The sequence below is a fragment of the Sarcophilus harrisii genome, chromosome 5 (assembly GCF_902635505.1).
Source record: "Sarcophilus harrisii chromosome 5, mSarHar1.11, whole genome shotgun sequence".
Classification (NCBI taxonomy): Eukaryota; Metazoa; Chordata; class Mammalia; order Dasyuromorphia; family Dasyuridae; genus Sarcophilus; species Sarcophilus harrisii.
In genome coordinates, this window is record NC_045430.1 from 79591303 (window position 1) to 79615855 (window position 24553).

At 31.0% G+C, this 24553-nt stretch overlaps 1 pseudogene; it reads right to left on the reverse strand.

Moving 5' to 3' along the window:
• Positions 1 to 278: 278 nt before the first annotated feature.
• The window catches only part of LOC100913612, a 66072-nt pseudogene continuing 41797 nt past the window's right edge, over positions 279 to 24553 (reverse strand).

Below are 24553 nucleotides of genomic sequence, written 5' to 3' on the forward strand. Positions count from 1 at the left end.
AGGGTTTCTAGCTCTACTTTTCACCTGATTGTTTCTGTAGCACTCATTTTAACACTAGTCCACCAAACTGTCAGAAGAACAGGGACTCACTCCAAAAACCTATTGCTATTAATCCATGTGACTGGGAATCTTTATCTAATTAGCATATGTTTGCTCCCTGTTTCCAAGGGGAAAAGAAAGACAAATAAACAAACAACAACAAAAACAACTGAAAATATATTTCTCAAGAAGAAAATGGGAATATTCTAAGATCTCAGCTGATCATCATTTCTAATATCTCACAAATTCTGTTCTGTATCTTCTTCCTTTGGTTCATTCTGGGGCTCTGGAAAAGTCCCGTGAGGCTGCAAATAAAGCCAACACAAATGAAAAGTTGATTTAAACAATTAAAACTCAGCCTCACATACTGAGTACCACCTGCAAATTTCAAAACACAATCCTTAATCATTAGTATAATAAAATGTTTAGATCATTCTGTGTTATTCTTAGAGAAAACAAAAGTCATTAAGAAGATTCTCAGTTTCCCCTATTGGCAACAACAGGATTTCATATTAACTACTGGAACTTTGAAGTTAAACCAGTAGTTGCATTTCGTAAATTTAAAACACTCCTGAGTAAGCAGTTAGATCTTGGTTTATCACAGGATATTTGTAATCAGAGACTGGTTTCCACCTGTCACCCAGATGGTTTGGGGCTCTTTTATAGTCTGAAGGAGAATGAAGGCTAATCAGCCTAAGCAAAATAAAATGAAGTATGCAAATCTGTTGCCTTCACCATGATACTAGTATAACGAACAACTATAAAAGTTTCTGGATTATGGGCTACTATGGGATATCCATTTCATTTATGCTTGTCATTGACACAGATAATTGAGAACTGACCACAAAATATTTGTAAAGAAATGATTTTTTTGGGAGAGAGACAAAGAATTAGGACCTAAGTAGCAAATAGTTTGTCTGCCATCTACATAATATATATGCATTTATATAAGTTAGGGATCCCAGACATGATGAAACTGCACACATATGTATCCACAGAAATCTAATTCTAAGTGAGGAAACTGCCATTCATGTTTCATTTAGAAATGGAGTGGAACCTGATGCCATCACTTCCTGGTTGTAAACTTTTTGAGGGCAAGGAAACTTTCTTTTTGGTCTTTACATTCCTTGGAAATTTTTTCTGCACATACCAGACATTTAGTTGCAGCTTGCCGATATGCATGGATTTGATTTTGTAGGAAAATACCCAAATATGTTAGCTAAAGGGTAAAGATATAACTGTAGTTAGAAATCTGAGAATTCTTCAATTTTCTCAAAAAGCAAACACTAAACATTTATTAAACTATTTGCTAGTCAGATAATGAAAATATGACAGAGAAACATTTACATAAACATGTTTTTTCCAAAGATATTTATAATATGTCCCATAGAATTAAAAACAAAAACATTCACTTTTATGAGGGAAGGAAAGAAGGGAAGGATTATTAACATTTTAAGCAGGAAATATTTGAACAGATTTTAAATCAAATATATAATAGTTGATTGAAGATTTTTCAATATAAAATATTATGGAAATGTATTAAATGTAAGTTAGCATGGATATTCAAACTAGGACATTCACTTTATTAATGTTTCTTCAGAATAGTTAGAAAATATTTTAAGAAATGCCAAAATTTGGGAATAGAGAATTTGAGTAAGTTATGGTTCATATACAGAGAGCCCTACATCTGTCATCAACTATTGGTACTAGCTTCAATATTCCCTTAATAGTTTTGATTAGTTCCTATCTATGTTTAACCCCTTGACTTCAAAATAGAAAAAAGAAGACCATCTGTATCCATTATTTATTTAAGAGACCTGAGTAAAGTCCCAATTGAGGCACTATTTTTTACCCAAGAAAGAAATATGTCAGTGATTTTTCTTTCTTCGAACAAATCAGTTGTAATCATAAGTACGTGCAAAATAAACTCGCTTAATTTATTCATTTCCTTTCCTTGCACTTATAGAAGTTTCCTAATCATTTCATGGGAATTCCATTTGATTAACTGATAACCATTGGCACAATATCAGGCACTTTCTACCTTCTCAACATCACAAAGTCAGGAAGGGAAGAAGGAAAGAGGAGTAGGGGTACAGAGATAAAACAACAGAGAACACCTGTAGTTATTAGAATCTTTACCAATGTACTCACAGGAATGAAACACTGTAATAAATAAAAAAAGCCTGCTGGAAAGAAAGAAGACATTTTGAATTTTAAAACTGATAGAAATAAGGCCATATAATAATAGTACAAGGAGGAAATTTATTTTTGCTAGACATTTAAGTAAATATTCCTTTGTAAAACTAAATACAATTATTAAATAGTTAAATGGAAATGGGGTGTATGGACACCTAAAATTTAAGGAACATTACTAATGAGGGCATAAAGTTAATGGCAGAAACTTGACACCTCCCAACTTTCTAAGGACACATGAAAGTAGAAATGAAAGAAAATGATAAGAGGAGAGTGCAAGAAAAACTTATACTGGAAAGAATCAGAAATATAAACTTTGAAAAATATATTGACAAAATTCTGATAAGATAAGAATATAACAATCTGATTAGGCTAAAGGAGAGTATGACTTAAGAAGCATGAAAGCTCAAAAGGTAATTTTTTTGTGTAGATATATTTATATATCCATATATGTTATTAAAAGATTTTAAAAGGAAAATAAATTGGTAGACAAAATAAATTAATGAAATTACTTATGTTTCATAATTCTTTAGAGAATGCAAAATTTAAGAAGACATGGAAAATTACATAGAGAAAAGGAAATTAGTTAAAGAGAAGTAAACAATTGTAGCATAGACATAGAAAGATATTTTTAAATGGTTAGAATGTACTGAGGCTTATCTAAAATAGTAGATAAGAGATGAAACTAAGATGCCTAAAAAAAAAAAAAGCCTTGTTTGAGTTAACCCATCTACAAATCTATAAACAATGCCATAAAACAATTTCTAAAGTTGAAGAAGCCACAAAAGAATGGGGTGAAATAAATTTCCAGCCAAAGATAATTTAGAAGGTCAATTGGAAAGATGTGTAACACCAGGTAAAAGTGGAGTGCAGTTAAGCACAGGGGCAAGAGGAAAAATAGGGCCCCAATAAAGAAGGAACAGGCTTTGGGAGTGACTGAATCAGCACCATAACTCCCAGCCCACAGATTGTAAGGGGATCAAAAAACTTTACAGAAAGAAATTTATAGGGTTCTCTTTTCGAGTACGTGAGGCAGGTCTACATTGACTTGCCCATACTTGGATCTGGTGGGTGGCAGCCACAGAATAAAAAGGAGCACAAGCTTTCCTCTATGTGTAGCAGAGATCTTCCTCACAATACTGGGAATAAAGGAGTGTTTGTGGTCATTCACGACCAGTGCACAGGCCAGGAAAGTAGTAAATATATATCTCCTTGCAAGAACTGAAAACTTACAAGCTGAAAATTTCTCTGAAAACAGCTGCACACAACCCTAGGACCTTGGAATAGTATATACTTCATCCTAGAAGCAGAAGCTCACTTTAACAAAGAGTTATAAGTCAAAAAAAAAGGAAAAAGTAGAAAACAGAAAATATTCTAGTCATAGAAAGTTACAATGATGTCAATGAAGATCAAGACCACATACACTTAGTAGAAGATAAAGATAAAAACATCATCTAAAAACACCATCTAAAGGCTCAAAAAAAAAAAAAAAAAGAATTGATCTGGGGCCATAGAAGGGTTAAAAAATAATTTTGAAATACTGTAAGAGAGTTAGAGGAAAAATTAGGAAGAGAAATAAGAATGATGCAAGAAAATTATGAACAAAGGGTCAATTGGTTCATAAATGAGACACAAAAAATACTGAACAAAATAGCATCTTAAAAAACCAACTAGATTAAATGGTAAAGGAGTTATTGAAAAAAATTAGAATAAAATGCCTTGAAAAGCAAAATTGGTCAAATAGAAAAAATGCATAAAAATTCACTAAAGAAATAGGTCTTTGAATTGGCCAGATGGAAAAAGGAATTAACAAAAGCTTACAAAAGAAAATACTTTCTTAAAAAAATTGATCAAATGAATGCAAATGATTTTATAAGGAATCAAGAAACAACAAGAAAAAAGCAAAAGAATTAGAACAAACAGAAGAAAATGTAAAATATCTCATTGGAAAAGCAATTGACCTAGAAAATAGATTCAGGAGAGAGAATCTAGAAATAAAGAAGCACTGAAAGACATCATCAAAAAAATATCCAAAACATCATCTTTGAAGAAATTATTAAGGGATATTGCTTGATAATCAATAACCAAAGGATAAACTGAAAAATGAAAAAAAATCCACCAATCACCTCCTAAAAAAGATACCAAAATAAAAGCTCTCAGCAATATTATAGTCAAATTCCAGAGTTACCTGATTAAAGAGAAAATATTGCAACCATCCACAAAGAAACAATTCAATTATCAGTATTCCTGGCAAAAAGACCAGGGCTGAATAGAAATTTTGACTTTCAAATATAAGATTCAAGAGAAACATAAAAAGGTACACAGGAAGGGAAATCATAAGAGTTTTTAATAAGGATAAATTGATTACTTTTCTCTATGGGAAACTGATACTCACAACTCATAAAAACTTTTTTCATTATTAGGGCAGTAAGAAAAAGTATATTAGCAGAGGGCATAGGTTTGAGTAAATATGTAGGGATAATAGATTAAAAACCTAAAATTAAGATGTACTGGAAGAAAGGGAAAAGAAGAGGTACAATGGGGTAAATTATTTTGCATAAAAAAGGGAAGAAAAAGATTTTATATGGGGTGTGAAGATGTGGAATGTGGGGGAGACAATGAACCTCACTGTCATCAAGATTGGCTCAAAAAGTGAATAATAAACTCAAATGGGTATATGAATCTATTTTACTTTACTGGGAAGTAGGAAGTCAAGGAGATAAGAGAAGTGGAGTGTGATAGAAGGGAGAGTAGACTAAGAGTAGCAGTCATAAACAAAACACTTTTGAAGAGGGACATTTTGAAATGAATGACAATAAAATAAACAAAGGGAGTTAATATAAAGGATAATGCAGTTAGTTATAGAAACTGTGGGAGGAAATGAAACACATTTCCCTAATAAAGGTCACATATCTTAAACATATAGAGAAGTGAGTTAAATTGATAAAACTAATAGCCATTCCCCAGTTAATTAATGATTTAAAAAAATGTGGAGTTTTCAGATGAACTAATAAAAATACAGCGATATTTTTTTAAATTCCCCCACTTACCATTGATTGAAAAATGCAAATTTAAAAAAATCTGAGATGCTATCTCATACCTATCAGATTGGCAAATAGCACAGAAAAGGAAAATTACAGATGGTTAAGGAGATATGGGAAAAGGAAACCCTTAATGTATTGTTAGTTGAATCATAAACTGATTCAACCAATCTGTAGAGCAATTTGGACCTACATCCAAAAGGGTATAAAATTCTACATTCTACTACTAAGTCTATATCCCTAAAGAGATAAAAAATAACAAAAAAGGAAAAGAACCTATATGTATTAAAATATTTATAACAGCTCTCTTTTTTGGTAAATAATTTGAAATTGTAAGTATGTCCATCCATTGGAGAATGGCTGACCAAATTGTGGTATATTATTGTGATGGAATATTATTGTACTACAAAAACAATGAAAATCATATTCTCAGAAAAACTTGGAAAGACTTCCATGAGCTCATGCAAAGTGAAATGTTCTGTGTACAAAGTAACAAATGAAGAATTTTTCCTTTCAAGAACCTTCATTATGAGACAGGAAGTTAGCACAAGAATGATAGCTTAGGTGGGACATTTTGATTTGGAAAGTTAAAGGGGAAAAATCATAAAGTAAAATAAAGTTAAAGGGATTGTAAATGGAGTTATAAGAAAATCAATTAATCTCCTTGACAGTTTGTCATTTGTGATTTATCAATGACAGATTTGATTGGATTCAACAAATGTTTTCTGATTGCCTGTTTCACTGAAGGAAATAAAGTAAATTCAAAGATTTTCCACTTCTATGAATTCTTACAAACCTCCTTCTCTAATCCTGGAGTATATTCTTTCATCATCACCATGTCCATAAACCCTTACCTCATTGAAGCCTAAGTTCAGTATTCACATAATAAGCAAAGGATTCCTTGCTCTCCATAATTATTGCTATTTGTTTTCTGTATAGAGCTAAGTGTACTTGAAAGTATATTTCTCCAGAGTTCTGGCCCATTACAGTTTTCTTCCTAAAATATGTTATATTTACTTATTAATTTTTTTTGTATCCTGCCTCCCTTTCCTCTTATAAAGTTGAATGTAAACTTCTTGAAACCACTGATGGTTCAATTCTTCACTTTTCAATTTCAGTGTAGTGCTTTGAATTTTGCTATGTAACTAATAAATGCTTGTTGAATTAGATTTAATTGAAATAAACCAGTATTATTTTTCTTCCTGGTGTGTACAGAATAGAATGGATAATGATAGGACACAAGTAATTATAATGCAAAATAGTGTATGACAAGGTATGATATATAATGATAAGGAAAGAGAATTGCAAAGTGCTTTGATAGTGTAGGTAAAAGGAACACTCTAAGTAGATTTCTTTTTTAAGAGTTTCTTTTGGGAAATTTGCATTTAATCTGAACTTTGAATTTCTATAAAATGATGAAGATTTTTATATAAAAAACAGAAAAGGAAAATTGTTTGTTAACATGCAAATTTCTAAAATATGCAGCTTTTTAAAAAAGTATATAATAAATTCCGTACATTAAAAACTAACCCTTTTTTTCATTTTTAGATATATATATATATATATATATATATATATATATATATACACACATATATATGTGCTTCAATTTTTTAACACTTCCATATGAGTCATGTTAGGAGAGAAAAATCAGAAGAAAAGGTAAAAAATGATGAAAAAGAAACAAAAAAAAAAGATAAGAAAAAAAGTGAAAATAGTATGCTTTGATCTGCAGTCTCCACAGTTCTGTCTCTGAGTGAGAATGGCATTTTCCACACAAAATTTAGTGGCAATGCCTTAGAGCACTAAATTGCTGAGAAGAGCTCAGTCTACCATAGCTGATCATTACACAATCTTTCTTTTTCTGGCCCTTTATTCTTTATTGTATGTAATTTCTATTGAATCATGATCTGAAAAGGATGTATTTACTATTTCCAACTTTCTGCATTTGATTGTGAGATTTCTTTGCCCTAATACATGGTCGGTTTTTTTGTAGGTACCATGTATCACTGAGAAAAGTATATTCCTTCCTATTTCCATTCAATTTTCTCCAGAGGTTTACCATATCTAAGTTTTTTCTAAAATTCTATTCCCTGCCTTAATTTCTTTTTTGTTTATTTTGTTATTAGATTCATCTAATTCTGAGAGGGGGAAGTTGAGGTCCCTTGCTTCTATAGTTTTGCTGTTTATTTCTTGCTATAACTGACAACCTTTTTTCTAAGAATTTGTAGGTCATACTAGTTTGTGCATATGGATTTAATATTTATATTATTTCATTGTCTATGATTCCTTTTAATATGATGTAGCTGATTTCCTTTTAGAGATTTTTTTAGATTTCTTTTTGCTTTTGCTTTTTCAGAGATTAGAGTTATTTTTATGTTTCAGTTAAAATATAAATTCTGCTTCAGTTTTTTATTTTACTCAGTATGTTATTACTCTGTTTCAAATGTGTTTTTATACACAATATATCATATGATTCTGCTTTTTAATTCACCACTATCTACTTCTGTTTTATAGAGTTCATTGCATTCATATTCACAGTTATGATTACCAGCTGTGTATTTCACTCAGTTCTATTTTCTCCTGTTTATACTTTATTCTCTCGTTCTACTCTATTCTTCTTTACCAGTGTTTTGTTTCTCACTACACCTTCCCTCAACCTCCCCTCCCTTCTACCACTACTTCTTCCTTCCCTTAATTAACCCTTCTCCCTGCTGTTTCTGCCCTCTATCCTATCCAACCTGTCTCTTTTCTTTTCCTTTTCTTTTTTTTTTTTATTTCTCTCTAGTTAAGGTAAATTTCTATATTAATGGAATGTGTATATGACTCTTTGAATAAAATCTAATGAGATTAAGCTTTGGACAATGCTTATCCTGTTCCCTTCTTTCTCTAGTAGTAGGTCTTTTGTGCCTTTTTAAAATGATCTAATTTACCTCATTTTATCTCCCCTTTCCTCTTTTCATAGTACAATACTTTTACCACCCCAAAATGTCTTTTTAAAAATATTATCACATCACTCTTTCTGTTGTTTGCTTGCATTTTATTTTATTTATCTTTTTTTCTGGTTTGATTTGATTTTTTTTTCTTGTGCAGGATAACTGCATAAATATGTATGCATATATTAGATTTAATATATATTTCTATACCCTGTTTAACGTATATTGGACTATTTGCCATCTAGGGGACAGGATAGGGGAAAAAGGAAAAAGAATATGAACATAAGATTTTGCAAGGGTTAATGTTGAAGAATCAACCATGCATATGTTTTGAAAAAATAAAGCTTTAATAAAGAAAAAAAAATCATCACATCAAAGTTATGGACCCTGTCTATATATTCTCCTTGTAATTGTCCTCAGAAAAGATATAGTTTTCAAGAGTTACAAATATCATTTTCCCATGTAGGTATATAAACAGTTCAATCTTTAAATAATATGCTATTTGTCTTTCCTGCTTAACTTTTTATATTTCTCTTGAGTCTTGTATTTGAAGATCAAATTTTCTGTTTAGTTCTGGTCTTTTCATCAGAAATGATTGAAAGTCCTTCTGCTTCATTAAAGATTCACCTCCTACCTTGAAAGATAACTAAAATCTAATTGAAAATTAACAATATAATTCTAAATAATGAGTGGGTCAAATATCAAGTCATAGAAATAATCAATGATTTCATCTAAAGGAATGACAATAATGAGACGACATACTAAAACTATTGGAATGCAAGCAAAGCAAATTTTAGGGAAATCCTTATCTCTCTAAATACTTGTATAAATAAAATAGAGAAAGAGGATATCAGTGAATTGAGCATGCAACTAATGAAGCTAGAAAAAATTAAAACCTCCAAATAAATACCATATTTGTAATTCTGAAAATTAAATGATGTTTTAATAAAATGTAATGTAAGAACACTATTAAACTAATAAAAACTAACAAAATAAATAAGATTGGTTTATTTGGTTAGAAAAAAAAAAACAAATTACCAGTCAAAAATGAAAAAAAATACTTACAATTAAGAAGAAATTAAAGCACTAATTAGGAGTAATTTTGACCATTTTTATGCCAACAAATTTGACTATCTCAATGAAATGGATGATTATTTCAAATATATAAATTGCCCAAATTAATAGAAGAGGAAATAAAGATTATACTCAGTATTATTGATTATTGGTTGTAACCTAAGGTCCTTTGCCCTAAGGAATATGGTATCCTAAGCCTTCCGATCCTTTATTGTAGAAACTGCCAAATCCTAAGAATTCTTGACTATGTCTTGTCAATTTGTTTCTTTCCTCTTGACCTTTTAGTTCTGGAATTTTGTTACACTATTTCTTGAACTTTTCCTTGTAGGATATCTTTCAAGAGGTGATTTGAGTTATTCTTTTGATGCCTATTTTGCCCTCTGGTTCTAGTATATCAGAGCAGTATTTTTCTGGAGGTGTTGTGAAATGATCCAACCAATGGAGAGAATTTGGAAGTACATGCAAAGGGCTATCAAACTGTGCATCCAGTAATGTATTTTCTAGGTCTGTATCCCAAAGAAATCATAAGATGTGTTTTGGAAAAATAAACTACTTAAAAAAAAAGAAAAAAATGCTATCCTGTATCTTTTTGTTGTTGTCATAGTTTTCAGATAATTAAAAAAATTTTAAATTGTTTCCAATTGTTTTTATTTTTAATGAAAAAGAGAGAAAAGGAGAGAGAGAGAAAGAGAGAGAGAGAGAGAGAGAGAGACAGAGAGACAGAGAGAGAGAGAAAGGAAAGAAGGAGAGAAGGCAAGAAAAAGGGAGAAAGAAAGGAAAGGAGGAAGGAAGCAAGAAAGAAAAAAGTATAAAAAGAAAAAAGAACATAAATATGCCTCATTTTTAACCTTGAATCCATTATCTTTCTGTCAGGAAGTAGACAACAATATTTTATCATTTTTCCTTTAGAATTTTGCATGATAATTGTATTGATGATAGTTCTTATACAATTTAAAATTGTTTGTCTTCAAAGCATTATTATTGTATAAAATTTTCTTCTGACTTCATTTTATTTTATATTTTATTTTTTATTATTTTAATATTTAATATTTTATTTTTGTTTTATATATTTTTTATTTTTATTTATTTTATTTTTTATTTTATATTATATATATTTAAATTTTTATTAGCATCTTTAAAATAAATGGTTTTAAAAGATTGGAATTATAATATTATCACTCTTCTGACTCTGTTCACTTTTCTTTAGTCAAGCCATGAAAGTTTTCCAGGTCTGATTGAAATGACTTTGTTTTTTCATTTCTTATAATAATATTCTATTATACAGGTAGGTGGCACAGTGATTGAGTACCAAGATTAGAGTCAGTAACACTTGAATTCAAATTTGATTTCATACATTTACTATCTATGTGACTAGGCAAATCATTTAACCTTGTTTCTTCATTTTCCTCATCTGCAAAATGAGTTGGAGAAAGGAAAGGAGGAAATTTGTAGGTGTGCCAAGAAAACTGAGAAAAAATGGGGTGTTGTCATAAAAAGGTGGCCATGATTGAAATAACTGAACAACAAATATGCTAAAAATACCCCAACTTGTTCAACCATTGTCCAGTGGTTAGGCATCTTCTTAGTATGCAGTTCTCTAATTTGTTTATATTGACATCCTACAGCTACATCCTACATACATTTGGAGCTTATTTTGGCATATAGTGTGAAATGTTGAATTAAACTTAATCTTCCCATACTGATATTCAATTTTCAAATTGTAAAGTAAATAAATATTGTCTTTTTTTTTAGTAACTGGATTTTTTTTTAAAAATCACTATACTTATAAATAAACTTTGTTACCTTGCGTATCTATTCTATTCCATTGCTTGATATCTCTATTTTATTATTTTAGTTCCATAAGGTAATTTCAGTAGTTTGATATTATACTGAATATGTAAAATGGTATGCATGTCTTTGATGTCAAAAGAAATGTGAGATACCCAAGTTAGAAAATCTATCTCAAATGTTCACATGGACTATTTGTACCCAATCAGTGGTAGAGTATTATAGGCTCATATTCTAATCAACCATATTGTTACTTGATTCTAACATATTTATATCATTTTCCTCCTCTTCAAGTACAAAAAGGACAACATCCAACCAAAAAAATATGTAAATTAACAATTAATATTCTCATTATTATTATATTAACCAGCTCTAATCATGAGGATTTTTTTTTGCAATTTCTGGGTTCTGTATGTTTATGAGTGTTTTGTAATTGAATCTATGAAATTATTGTGCTTAAATTATTAGAATTTATCTTCGTCTACTGGATTTTAATGCTATCATGTAGAAATGTTAGTTATCTGTGAATAGACTATGAATTTTCCAAATTTCTAGGGTTCATTAAGTATAGAATCACATATACAAAAAGTGATCATTTTGGACTCTACTTCTTGAAGCCAAGATAGCAGAGTATGCAATGGTTCACTGCAACCTCCTATGTTTAGCTCTGGTCAACAATAAAATAACACCCCAAGATCATTCTGAAATGATGACACCAGCAAAGAGACAGAACTAAAAAAAAACAAAAAACAAAAAACAAAAAAAAACAAAAAACAAAATTAGCCCAGGAAACTTAGAGGATTAGCAGGAAGGGTAATTTACTCAAATATGAGGGAGAGGGTATAGATCAAGATAGGAAGCTTCTCAGGGAGGCAACAGCAAACCCTACCTCAACAAGCCAGTAGAAGATCCTGAGTTCCAGTGTGCTGAAATGGATGTATACTAACATTAGGACCCCTCACATACCTTGGCAAAACCAGGAAAGTCTGTGGACTCTATTTCTGAGAATCACCACTTCCTTCAGTCCCAATCAAATAGGTGTTCTTCAGAAGCCAGATATCTATGTGCCTCAGCATAGCCCCAGGTAAACAGGCATCCCCCAACACATCCATCCACCACATGCTGCAATGTATCAAGAGAAATGACTCAGAACATACAAGACACAATTACTAAGACCCTAGCTCAGAACCAAGTAAGTTGCCAGACCCCTACATTCATCAATACTGACATCCACCATTCACCCCAAGCCCACAACTAGCCTCAGCCACAGAGGTCATCCATTTTTTTCAGGGTAACATCAGTGGAGCATCAAATTAATAGCCAAAGCCTGTAGCTTCTGGCATAAAAATCTTGAAAAAGTAGCCCTTCCACTTTGGGAACAAAACTCAAATTTAAAAAAGAAAAAGGTCAAAGGCATGTGTTTGTGTGTATGTGTATATATGTGTGTGAGAGAGAGATACAAAGATGGGGGAGATGAGCAAACAAGAACAATAATTAAAAACAACAAGAAAAAATAATCTGCCCATAGAAAATTAATATGGTGACAGAGAAAAACAAGATACAAACTTACAAGAAGGCAACAATATCAAAACATCTATGGGTAAAGCCTCAAAGATAAATAAATGGAAAGTGGTCTTAAACCCAAAAAGAACTCATGGAAGAGCTCACAAAGTGGCTTAAAAATCATATAAAAGAAGTAGAAGAAAAGTTAGGAAAAGCAATGAAAGGGATACAAAAATTATTGGAAAATAATGGGAAAAAATGAAAAACTGTTTAAAAAGTAAAATTAGCTAAATTGAAAATAAAGTACCAGAGTTAATCAAGGAAAAAACCTTAAAAATTAGAATTGAACAAATAGGAGCTAATGACTCTATGACATCAAGAATCAATCAAACAAAACACATATTTTAAAATGGAAGAAATTGTTTTAAAAAAAAAGACTTCATGGGAAAAACAAAAGATCTGGAAAATAGATCCAGGAGAGGTAATATCATAATCATTGGACTATCTGACAGCCATAATCAAAAGTAGCACATGAATGGCATCTTTCAAGAAATTATCAAGAAAAATTGTCCTGATGTCTTGGAACCAGAGGGAGAAAAATAGGAATTGAAAGAATCCACTTATCACTTCAAGAAAGAGATCCCCAAATAAAAACTTCAAGAATCTTAATAGTCAAATTTCAGAACTATCAGATTAAGGAAAAAACACTACAAAAATACAATACTTCAAAAAAACCATTTCAAATATCAAGGAGTCACACACAATGGCATAGTATTAGGCAGCTATAACATTAAAGGACCAGAGGTCATGAAACATGAGATTCTGAAAGATGAATGAACTACAGCCAAGGATCACCTACCTGGCAAAATTAAGGATGATACTTCCAGGGGGAAAAGTGGTCATTCAATGAAACAGAAAAAAAAAAGTTTTCATTAACAGAAGACCATAATTAAATAAAAAATCTGACCCCCAATATCAATACCAAGTGAAGCATAAACAGATAAAAAGGCAAATTAATATTAAAAAAAGCTACTGTTTGTATCCCTAATGAGAAAATTATACTTAATTTTTTTTTGTGTGTTAAAGTTTTTGTTTTTTTTTTTTACAAAGCATTTGCATGGGTAATTTTTCCAACATTGACCCTTGCAAAACCTTTTGCTCCAAATTTTCCCCTCCCTCTCCACATTCCCTCCGCTAGCTGGCAGGTAGTCCAATACATGTTAAATATGTTGAAATACATATTAAATCTAATATATTTATAGATATTTATACACAAGAAAAATCAGATCAAGAAGGAAGAAAAAGAAAAACTGAGAAAGAAAACAGAATGAAAGGAAATACTAACAGAGAGAGTGAGAATGCTATGTTGTGTTCCACACTCTGTTCCCATGTTTCTCTCTCTGGGTGTAGATGGCTCTCTTCATCACTGAACAAGCGGAACTGGTTTGAATCATCTCAATGTTGAAGAGAGTCATGTCTATCAGAATTGATTGTCGTATAGTCTTCTTGTTGCCATGTATAATGATCTCCTGGTTCTGTTCATTTCATTTAGCATCAGTTCATGCAGGTCTCTCCAAATCTCTATGAAATTATCCTGCTGGTCTTACAGAATAATAGTATCCCATAGCTTTCATATGCCATAATTTATTCAGCCATTCTCCTATTGATGGATATCCACTCAGTTTCCAGTTTCTAGCCACAACAAAGAGGGCTGCCTCAAACATTTTTGCACATGTGGGTCCCTTCCCCTCCTTTAAGATCTTTTTGTTATATAAGCCCAGTAGAAACACTGCTGGATCAAAGGGTATGCACAGCTTGATAACTTTTTGAGCATAATTCCTAACTGCTCTCTAGAATGCTTGGAACCATTCAGTTTCACCAACAATATATCAGTGTCCCAGTTTTCCCACATTCCCTCCAACATTTGTCATTATATTTTCCTGTCATCTTAGCCAAAATGACAGACTTAATTTGCATTTCTCTGATAAACAGTGATTTAGAGCACCTTTTCATGTGACTATATATAGTTTTAATTTCTTCATCTGAAAATTGTCTGTTCATATCCTTTGACAGTTTATTAATTGGAGAATGGCTTGAACTATTATAAATTTGAGTCAATTCTCTATATATTTTAGAAATGAGACACTTATCAGATCCTTTGGATATAAAAGTGTTTTCCAAGTTTATTGCTTTCCTTCTAATCTTATCTGCATTAGTTTTGTTTGTACAAAAACTTTTTAACTTAATATAATCAAAATTATCTATTTTGTGATCAGTAATGGTCTCTAGTTCTTCTTTGATCACAAATTCCTTCTTCTTCCATAAATCTTGTGTTCTTCTAATTTATTTATAATATCATTTTTTATGCCTAGATCATGAACCCATTTTGACCTTATCTTGATATACAGTGTTAAGTGTGGGTCTGTGACTACTTTCTGCTGAACTAGTTTTTAATTTCCCAGAAGTTTTTGTCAAATAGTGAATTCTTATCCAAAAAGTTGGGGCCTTTAGGTTTGTCAAATACTAGATTGCTGTAGTCATTGACTATTTTATTCTGTGAACCTAACCTGTTCCACTGATCAACTTCTTTATTTCTTATCCAGTACCAAATGGTTTTGATGATTGCTGCTTTATAATATAGTTTTAGACCTGATACAGCTGGGCCACCTTCATTTGCTTTTCTCTTCATTAGCTTTTCTCTTCATTAGTTGCTTTGAAATTCTTGACCTTTTGTTCTTCCAGGTGAATTTTGTTGTCTAGGTCAGTAAAATAGTTTCTTGGGAGTTTGATTGATATAGTACTACATAAATAGATTAGTTCAGATAGTATTTTCATCTTTATGATACTTAAAATTCTTTAAAATTATATTAGTAATAGTACACTTAGAGAGAATATATATAGACAGAGGTTATGGGTATAAGATGAATTTGAAAAAAATGACATTATAAAAAGAGAGGAGAGAGAATAGTATTCTGGTTTCAGAAGAAGGGAGAGATAGGATGGTGCATATTATTTTACATAAAGAGATGTCAAAGACTTTTACAGTTGAAGGAAAAATAGGAGGTTAGATAATGAGCATCATTTGAACCTTACTCTAGTCATTATAGCTTCTGAAAGGAAATAATCTGCATAAGCACTTGAATATGGAAATCTTTTTTATCCAACAGGTAATTAGGAGATAGCATAAATGTGAGGTGGGGATCATTTTAGAATGGTGGGCAGATCAGAAAAGTTTGTAGACAGAAGTAAAACATTAGTGAGGTGGGAAAGGCTGAACGGAGAAAGAAGAAAAACAGGAAGAATAGGATGGAAAGGAATACACAGGTATTAATCATAATTTTGAATATGAATGGCCTGAACTCTCCCATAAAATGGAAGCAGACATTGAGCAAAACCCAGAATCCTACAATTTATTCTTTACAAGATATGCAATTGAAACAGAGATGCACACAGAATAAAGGTAAGGGGCTAGTTTAGCTGAAGTTTAAAAAACCAAACAAACAAATAGCTAGTAACCCTGATCACAGAAAAAAAATATCAAAAGCAAAAATAGCCATAGACAATGAAACAATGTCAATTCTAAATACTGATGTCGCTGTTCCTCTCAGAACTCTTATAAAATCAGCCAGAAAGGAAACAAACAAACAAACAAAATAATCAAAGGGTGTAAATAGAAAATTAGAAAAATTAGGTATGACAGATTATTGAAGAAAACTGAATGGGAACAGAAAAGAACATGCCTTTCTCTCAGCAGCACATGGCACCTAGAAAAAATAGACCATGTAATAATAATAATAGAACTCTCAAAATCAAATGTAGAAAGACAAAATCATTAAATACAATCTTTTAGGATAATAATGCAATAAAAATTACATTCAATAAATGAAAGTGGAAATATAGATTAAAACTTAATTGTATAAACAATAATTTAATCCTCAAGAATAAGTGAGTCAAAGAACAAAGTGAGTCATAGAAACAACCAAAATTTATGGGGTGCAGCTAAAATAGCCTTTTGTGGAAAACTAATTTCTCTAAATTTTTGCAGTCAACAAAATGGGAAAACATCAGATCAATAAAGTGAGTATGCAAATAAAAAGAAACAATAACAATAATAGTAAAACAAAAACTTGAAAAAGAATAAATTAAGAATATCCAATTTAGTACCCATTTAGAAATCTGGAAAATAAAATGTTAGAATAATAAGATTGAAAGTCAAAGCAAAGGACAAAAACAACCAAATAAACAATCATACAACAACACAAAAACCAGATAGATAAGTAATTGGTGAATTTGATGAAAAAAGAAGAAGCAAACCAAATACACTGTATAAAAAGGGAAAAGGGTGAAATCACTACCAATGAAGAAGAAATAAAAGCAATCATTAGGTAATATTTTGTACTATTATATGCTGATAAATTGGAAAATCTGAGTGAAACTGATGAATATTTATGAAAATATAAATTACTTAGATTACTAGATTGGGAAACTGAATCCCTAAATACCACCATCTTAGAAAAAAGAAATGTACAAGTCATTAATGAATGCCCTAGGAAAAAGTCCCCAAGGTAAGATGGATACCTGAGTGAATTTTAACAAACATTTAAAGGAAAATTAGTACCAATATTATATAAGCTCTTTGGAAAAACGGTTGAAGAAGAATCCCCCTAAGCTCCTTTTATCACACAGGTATGGTGCTAATACCTAAACGAGGAAGAGCTAAAACAGAGAAAGAAAATTATAGATCAATTTCCCTACTGAATATTGATGCAAAAATCTTGAACAAAATACCAGCAAGACAATTACAGAAATATAGCACAAGGTATTATACAATATGATGAAGTGAGTTTCATATGAAAAATGTAAAGTTAGTTAAATATTAGACTGTATCAAAACCAAAACCAGTAGAAATCATGATTATCTCAATTGATGTTGAAAAAGTCTTCAACAAAATATAGAATTCCTATTAAAAACAGTAGAGAACATGGAAATAAAGGGAGTCTTCCTTAAAATGACAAACAGTATTTTTCTAAAACCATCAGCAAGATTTATCTGTAACAAGGATAAGCTAGAAGCTTCCCAAAAAGGTCATGGGTGAAGCAATGGTTATCATTACTGCTGTTGATTAATTTAGTACCAAAAACCCTAGCTACAGACATAAGAGAAGAAAATAAAATCAAAGGAATTAGAATAGGTAATGAGGAAATAAAATTATCACTCTTTCCATATGATATGATGGTATACCTAGAAAACCCTAAAGCATCAAGTAAAAAACTATTTAAGATAATTACAACCTTAACAAAGTTTTATGATAGAAGATAAACCTATATAAACCATTATCATTTTTTATGACCAATGAAGTTCAGTGACAAGAGATAGAAAGAGAAATTCCATTTAAAATAACTGCAAATTATATAAAATACTTGTTTACTTGCAAAGACAAATGCAGAAATCATATAAACGCAGTTACAAAATAATTCTTCCACAAATAATGTCAGATCTAAATAATTGGGGAAATATCAATTGTTCACAGGTAGGTCTAGCATATATACATATATATATGAATTATTGGCTAAAATAATTTATTCAGTGCCATACCAATCAAGTCACCAAAAAACTAACTGATAGGGCAAGAAATAATAACAAAGAAATTAATCTGGAAGAACAAAAAAATCAAGACTATCAAGGAAATTAATGAAAAAATACAAATAAAAGTAGTCTAACAATGTAAGATCTCAAACAATATCATAAAGCAGTAAGCATCAAAATTATTTTGTACTAGCTAAGAAATAGTCTGGTGAATCAGTGGTCAATGTCCATAGTAACCTAATGTTTGATAAACCCAGTTTCTGGAATATGAACTCACTATTTGACCAAAAAAAAAAAAAAAAAAAAACTACTGGAAAAAAATCTAGAAAACAAGAGGAACAAACTAAGTTAATACTGTGTACCAAAATAAAGTCAAAATGGGTGCATGATTTAGATATAAAGGGTGACATTACTATCAAATTAGAAGAGCAAGAAATAGTCTACCTGCCAGATCTATGGAGAGGGGATGCATTTATGACCCATCGAGACACAGAGAGTATTACAAAATGCAAAATAGGTCATTTTGATTATATTAAATCAAAAAACTTTTGTACAAACAAAACAAATACAACCAAGATTAGAAGGAAAGGAAAAAGCTGGGAAACAATCATTATAGCAAGTGTCTCTTATAAAAGCCTAATTTCTAAAATGTATTAAAAAAAACTAATTCAAATTTATGACTATAACCCAATCACTAACAGATAAATTGTTAAAGGTAGTATAGCCAATTTTAAGATGAAAAAATCAAAGATACCTAAAGATATATGATGAAGTACTCTAAATCATTTTTGATTTGTGAATGGCAAATTAAAACAACTCTGAGACACTATCTCACACATATTAGACTGACTAATATGACCAAAAAAAAAAGGAAAATTATAAATGAGAGAATGTTGGAGAATTAGAGCACTAATACATTATTTGGGGAGTCATGAGCTGATGCTACCATTTTGAAGAGGAATATGGAACTACACCTAAATGTCAACAACACTATGCATATTCTTTGATAAAGTGATATTGCTACTAGGTCTATTTTCCAAAGAAGTCATAAAAAAAAGGAAATATACTTACATATGCTAAAATATTCATAGCACCCATTTTTGTGGTGGCAAAGAATTGGAAATTGATGGGATAACCATCAATTAGGGAATAACTGAAAAAGCTGTGGTTTATGAATTTAATGGAATACTATTGTACAATAAGAACTCAGGGAAAGATTTCAGGAAAAACATGGAAAGACATCTATGAACTGATGCAAAGGGAAATGAGCAGAATCAGGAAAACACTATGCATAGCAACACTAGCAATATTATGTGATGATCAACTTTGAATGATTCAGCTCTTTTAAGCAATACAATTATCCTAGTCAAGTACTATCTGTAGCCAGATAAAGAATTGTTGGACTCAATGTAGATGGAAGGATATTTTTTTTAATTTATTTTAATCAATCTTGGATCCTACAAGTCTCCATCTGTTTTTTCTTTCACAACTGTGACCAATATGGAAATGTTTTATACTATAGAAGATATATAAACTGTATTAAACTGTCTACCATCTTCAAAAAAGTTAAAGGGAAAGGAAAGAGAGAAAAAATCAGAACTCAAAATCTTGTAAAAATGATTGAAAAATATTCTTGAGATGTATTTGTGATAATAAAAAATACTATTGAATAATAAATAAATAAATGTTTGAACAAATAGATAAATAAATAAATGAATGAATAAATAAATAAAATGGGGGAAAGATAATTTCCCCTATTCTCTCAATTTCATTCCCCCTATTATTTTCTTGATATAGACAGAATTTTTGTCACTATATTAAAAATAAAGTGGTAACAATGGATATACTTATTATCCCTTTTTGTTACGTCCCCCTCCCCCTCCCCATCAATTTTACTGTAAAGTGCTCTAGTTTATCTTTATTACATAAAATGCTGCATTTTCGTTTGTTATATACTATTTGCCATTTTATAGAAAGGCTCATTTGTTACTATATTCCCTAATGTCCTTAAGAGAAATGGGTGCTGTATTTTATTTTGGACTTTTCTTCCTGTATTATTGAATAGATCTTTTTTCCAGTAAAAATCCATTACTTTGGACCTGAAGCACCATTATAATTATTATAGGAAAAGTTATTATTGTTTGCAAGCTTTTATCTTTTGCCTTTTATAATGTTGTATTCTATGACTGTCCTTTAAATTAGTTTCTGTCAGTTCGTCTATAATCTTGGCCATGCTTCATTATAACTTAATTACTTTCTTTCCAGATGCTTGAAGTATTTTTTATTTTTGGAGGGAAGGAGGGTGCAGAGGCAGCAGATGGAATGACTGGAAGCTTTTGATTTTCAATATGGTATTCTTGGGACTTTTTATTTGGTGTTTGCTGTAGAGGAATAAGTGGGACATTGTTTTTATTTCCACAAAGCCCTCAGCTTATGACTTCTTGAAATATTGTATTCATATTTTAATCATAATTTTCAGGTAGTCTAATTATTCTTAAATTGTTCTTTCCTTGGCATATTTTTTCAGATTATTGTGTTTTTGGTAGAAAATAAATATGCATGTTCTTGCATTTTTTTTCATTTAAAAAACTCTAATATTTCTCATTGCTAATGTAATCCATGAGTTTTGCTTGCACCCTTCTATTTTTCAGGGCATCTGCTATTTAATGAGGTTTCCTACCTTCTGTTCTCTACTATTTATGGATTTTTCATTCTCCCCTGTTCTATTTCACTATTAAATTTATTTTATCTCTCTTTTAAATTTTTTAAATGTATTTTTGTAGTTTTGGTGCCAATAAACTTCCCCCTCTCTCCAGTTTAATCTAATTATTTTTGCTGCAGATAGATAACTCTTAACTCGTATTATTTCATCAATTTTCAATATTTCCTTATTTTTATTCTTTTTGAGTACTGAACCCTGATTTGGCACTCTGTGTCAATCAGACTTCACTCTTCTTTGCACTCTTGAACAGGGAAGATATGCACTATTTGCTCCTGACTTTTAGTCTCCTGTTTTTGTTTTGTTTTTTTCTTTGTCTGTTTATTTTAATCTCTGACATCTTCCTCCCCCAGTTTAGTTGAAATGTGAGTATCGAAGGCTTCAGCAACGTCCAACTATGAGCTTTGGTTTTCTGGTTCTCCAAGGCATCCTTAGTAAGGTGTTTGAAAAACTATGCTGCATTTTGTTTGTTTGTTTGTTTGTTTTCTATCCTGTGTATGATTGTCCTGTTTGGGCTTCTATTGTGGTCTTCTAACACATAGCCTTATGATGCTTTTGTTGTCATCTGAGCAGTTTTTGTCATTTCATGATTGTTTTGCTGGTAGAACTTCTCTTTCAGTTCTTATACTTTGGGGATGTCTTAGTAAACATTACAATACTTGTTGAAAATGCTCATCTATGTTACCCTTTGGATTTATTGATAATTATTTGATCTGCTGCTCTTTTTACATCATTATGGGAATATATATGGGAGAGCTGAACTCTCCTACAATGTTTTCCATCACTGTCTTAACTTGAAGTTTTCTTCTATTGGCAATTGTTTAAAAAAGAAAACAAATGGAAATAACAGAGATATTCAAAAATTGTTTTTATTAGGTTGTTTTCAGTTATGTTCAACTCTTCATGACCCCATTTGAGGTTTTCTTGGCAAAAATACTAGAGTACCTTTTTGCCTTTTCCTTTTCCAGCTTATTTTAGAAATGAGGAAACTGAGATAAACAGGGTTAACTGATTGCTCAGGGTCACACAACTAGTAAATGTCTGAGGCCATATTGTAACTGAAGTATTCATGACTGAAAGCCCAACACTCTACCCACTATACTACATAGTTGTTAAAAAAAATATCTAAAGATTGAAAATAAATAATATCCAAACACTTAAATAGCAAAAACTTGAAGATTCTATATAATACAGAACAAGAATTTTGATTGCAATGACAAAAGCAAAATTAGAATAAATTGTCAGGTAGTTTATTACTTGTGTGCCCTCCTCCAATTAATTAATCAGAGATTTGGAGGAGAGACAAAAAGAAATTTGTTGCTTTCTCATGAGAAAAGACATACCCAGTATCAACCAAAACACTGTCACCAAGTGAATGCAAAAGTGAGTAGTTCTCAGCAAGTTTATAAAAACCCTAAACAGGAGTCCCCCCACTCACCCTTTAGGTCTTCAGAACTTACTCGGGAACTTGCCCCAGAAACAAAAGAGCACAAAACAAAGATGCCTGCTCAACTGGGAGAAGACTTGTAATCAGTCTTGCCCTTCCCCAATTCTGAGTCACAAGAAGAGGTGTTGTGCAAGAATGTGAATACATTGTGGACGCTTCAAAAGTGCAAAACTAAGGGCAATGAACAAAAAAGTTTCTTTTAAATCCCAGACCACCACCTCCATCACAAAATCAGTCTTTGCCCCTAAGGATCTTGTATTCTTACACATTCTTTTAAGGGAGATAACCTTCACTTTGACCACTCACCGATATTTCTGAGTTTCAACCCTTCAATTCAAATTGCATTTCTCCAATTCAACCTTCAGAACTGTGGGAATCAAACAAATGTCTATCCATTTCTCACATTAATGGTTTTGTTTTGTTTTTAATACACCCACATAACATTGATTTCCTAGTTAGTCATACTGAACCCCATTTTTTTTGATAATAGATTGAAAGTTAAGAAAATATATTTGGATAATATATCTTGATCTCTGGAAATCATTCACCATAGACTTCTCTGGGATCTTTCTAACAAGGGGAGAAGAAATAATTGAAATACAATCAGAATCTTAATGTTTTTATAGTTCACAAAGTAAAATAAGTAAAATAAACATATATATTGGGGATAGTTTTCTTTTTTGATGAACAGAAGAGAAAAAATAGAGGGAAAAAGAATTGATATCAGTTCATTCAATAACAGATACACCACACAAAAGTGCTTCTCTGTTCACTGATAGATGATCCACACCATTCTTTGTCTGGAGAAAACCTCTTCTTTTCTCTACTTAAATATAATACAAGTTTTTTAAAATTGCAATCATTCTTTTAAAAGGCTTTTATAAAGTATTATCTCTTAGTATGAATCACTCTTTTTTTAAACTGTAGAACTCATACTTTGACAAATATCTCATGGGTATAAAAATCAATCCATTCCGTTATTCACTCACCTAGATGAGGATTTCCTCCATCAGAAAGAAGCATTCAGAAATATATATCAGATTAATTATTTAAAGCAAGTAAATAATCCTTGGAGTAGGGAGGAGAAAAAAGAAATCAGTCCCCTGAAGCTAATTATGCCACCCCACCCTTCACCTTTTCTTTTTACTCTCAAGACAGTGGAAACAGAGAATAATTAATCCTTTTGAGAAATTAAGCCTTTTGATCTTCCTAGATTTCAGTGATGGGTAAGAGCTCTCATAGAAGTTCTGAACCAATGTAGTCTCTCCTTCTAATTAGGAATCACTTAGCTAAAAGTTCATTCTCTGTACTATGCTCCTGAGTTTCTTGATTTTTATTTTTTTCATCACAATTCTGTATATTTCTCTCATTGAAAGATCATTTTGCCCTTTTTGTCCCTTTCCTTGATTCTACAGTTCCTCCTAACATCTTCATTTTAAATAACCAGATACTTCTCTTGCTTCCCTCCTGACTCTGTACCTTTTTCCTCAGAATTACCTAGACTCATCCTCACTTTGGAAGATCATTCTTCCCAATCCTATTTTTACCACTGGAAAAAATCATTCTATTCCTGTTGCACTGTCTTCTTATTGGTCAATCTCTGCTGGTACTTACATTTTTTTTTCCACCAAATCTCCAAATGGATACCTTCAATTCCTTCCAATCTATCCAATTTTTATTTATGTCTTGTCCTCTCCAATACGAATTTAAGTTCTCTGAGGAAATAGATTTTCCTTCTTTTTACTTGTGTTATTAATCTGAGTATTGAACTCAGTACTTGACAGATAATAATTGATTAATAAATGTTTATTGACATAAAAATACTTTTATCACTAGACTACATCTAATTGCCACATTTCAAAAAAAAGAGTTGTCCCTCTTCCTCACTGAACATTCAATTGTTATTCTTAGATTTCTTAGGCTCTGAAAACTTTGTTGGTTTAAAGAAAGTTTCTTGATTTTTATGACTTCCTTTCATTTTTAAAAAGCAAAAATCCCCTAATTTTACACTACATAATGGATACTCCTATTAAAAATGATAACTTTGTTTTAAAAAGTTTATAGGACAAATGTTTAGTAGGACACTAGTAATACTTTAAAAACATAATGCTTTATATGTTAAGCTACCACTATTGGGATATCATATTTTAATAAACTGACAAAATAATGTGAATCAAGGAGAAGATGGTGAACATACTACATAGTATAGAATTTAGATCAAATGAGG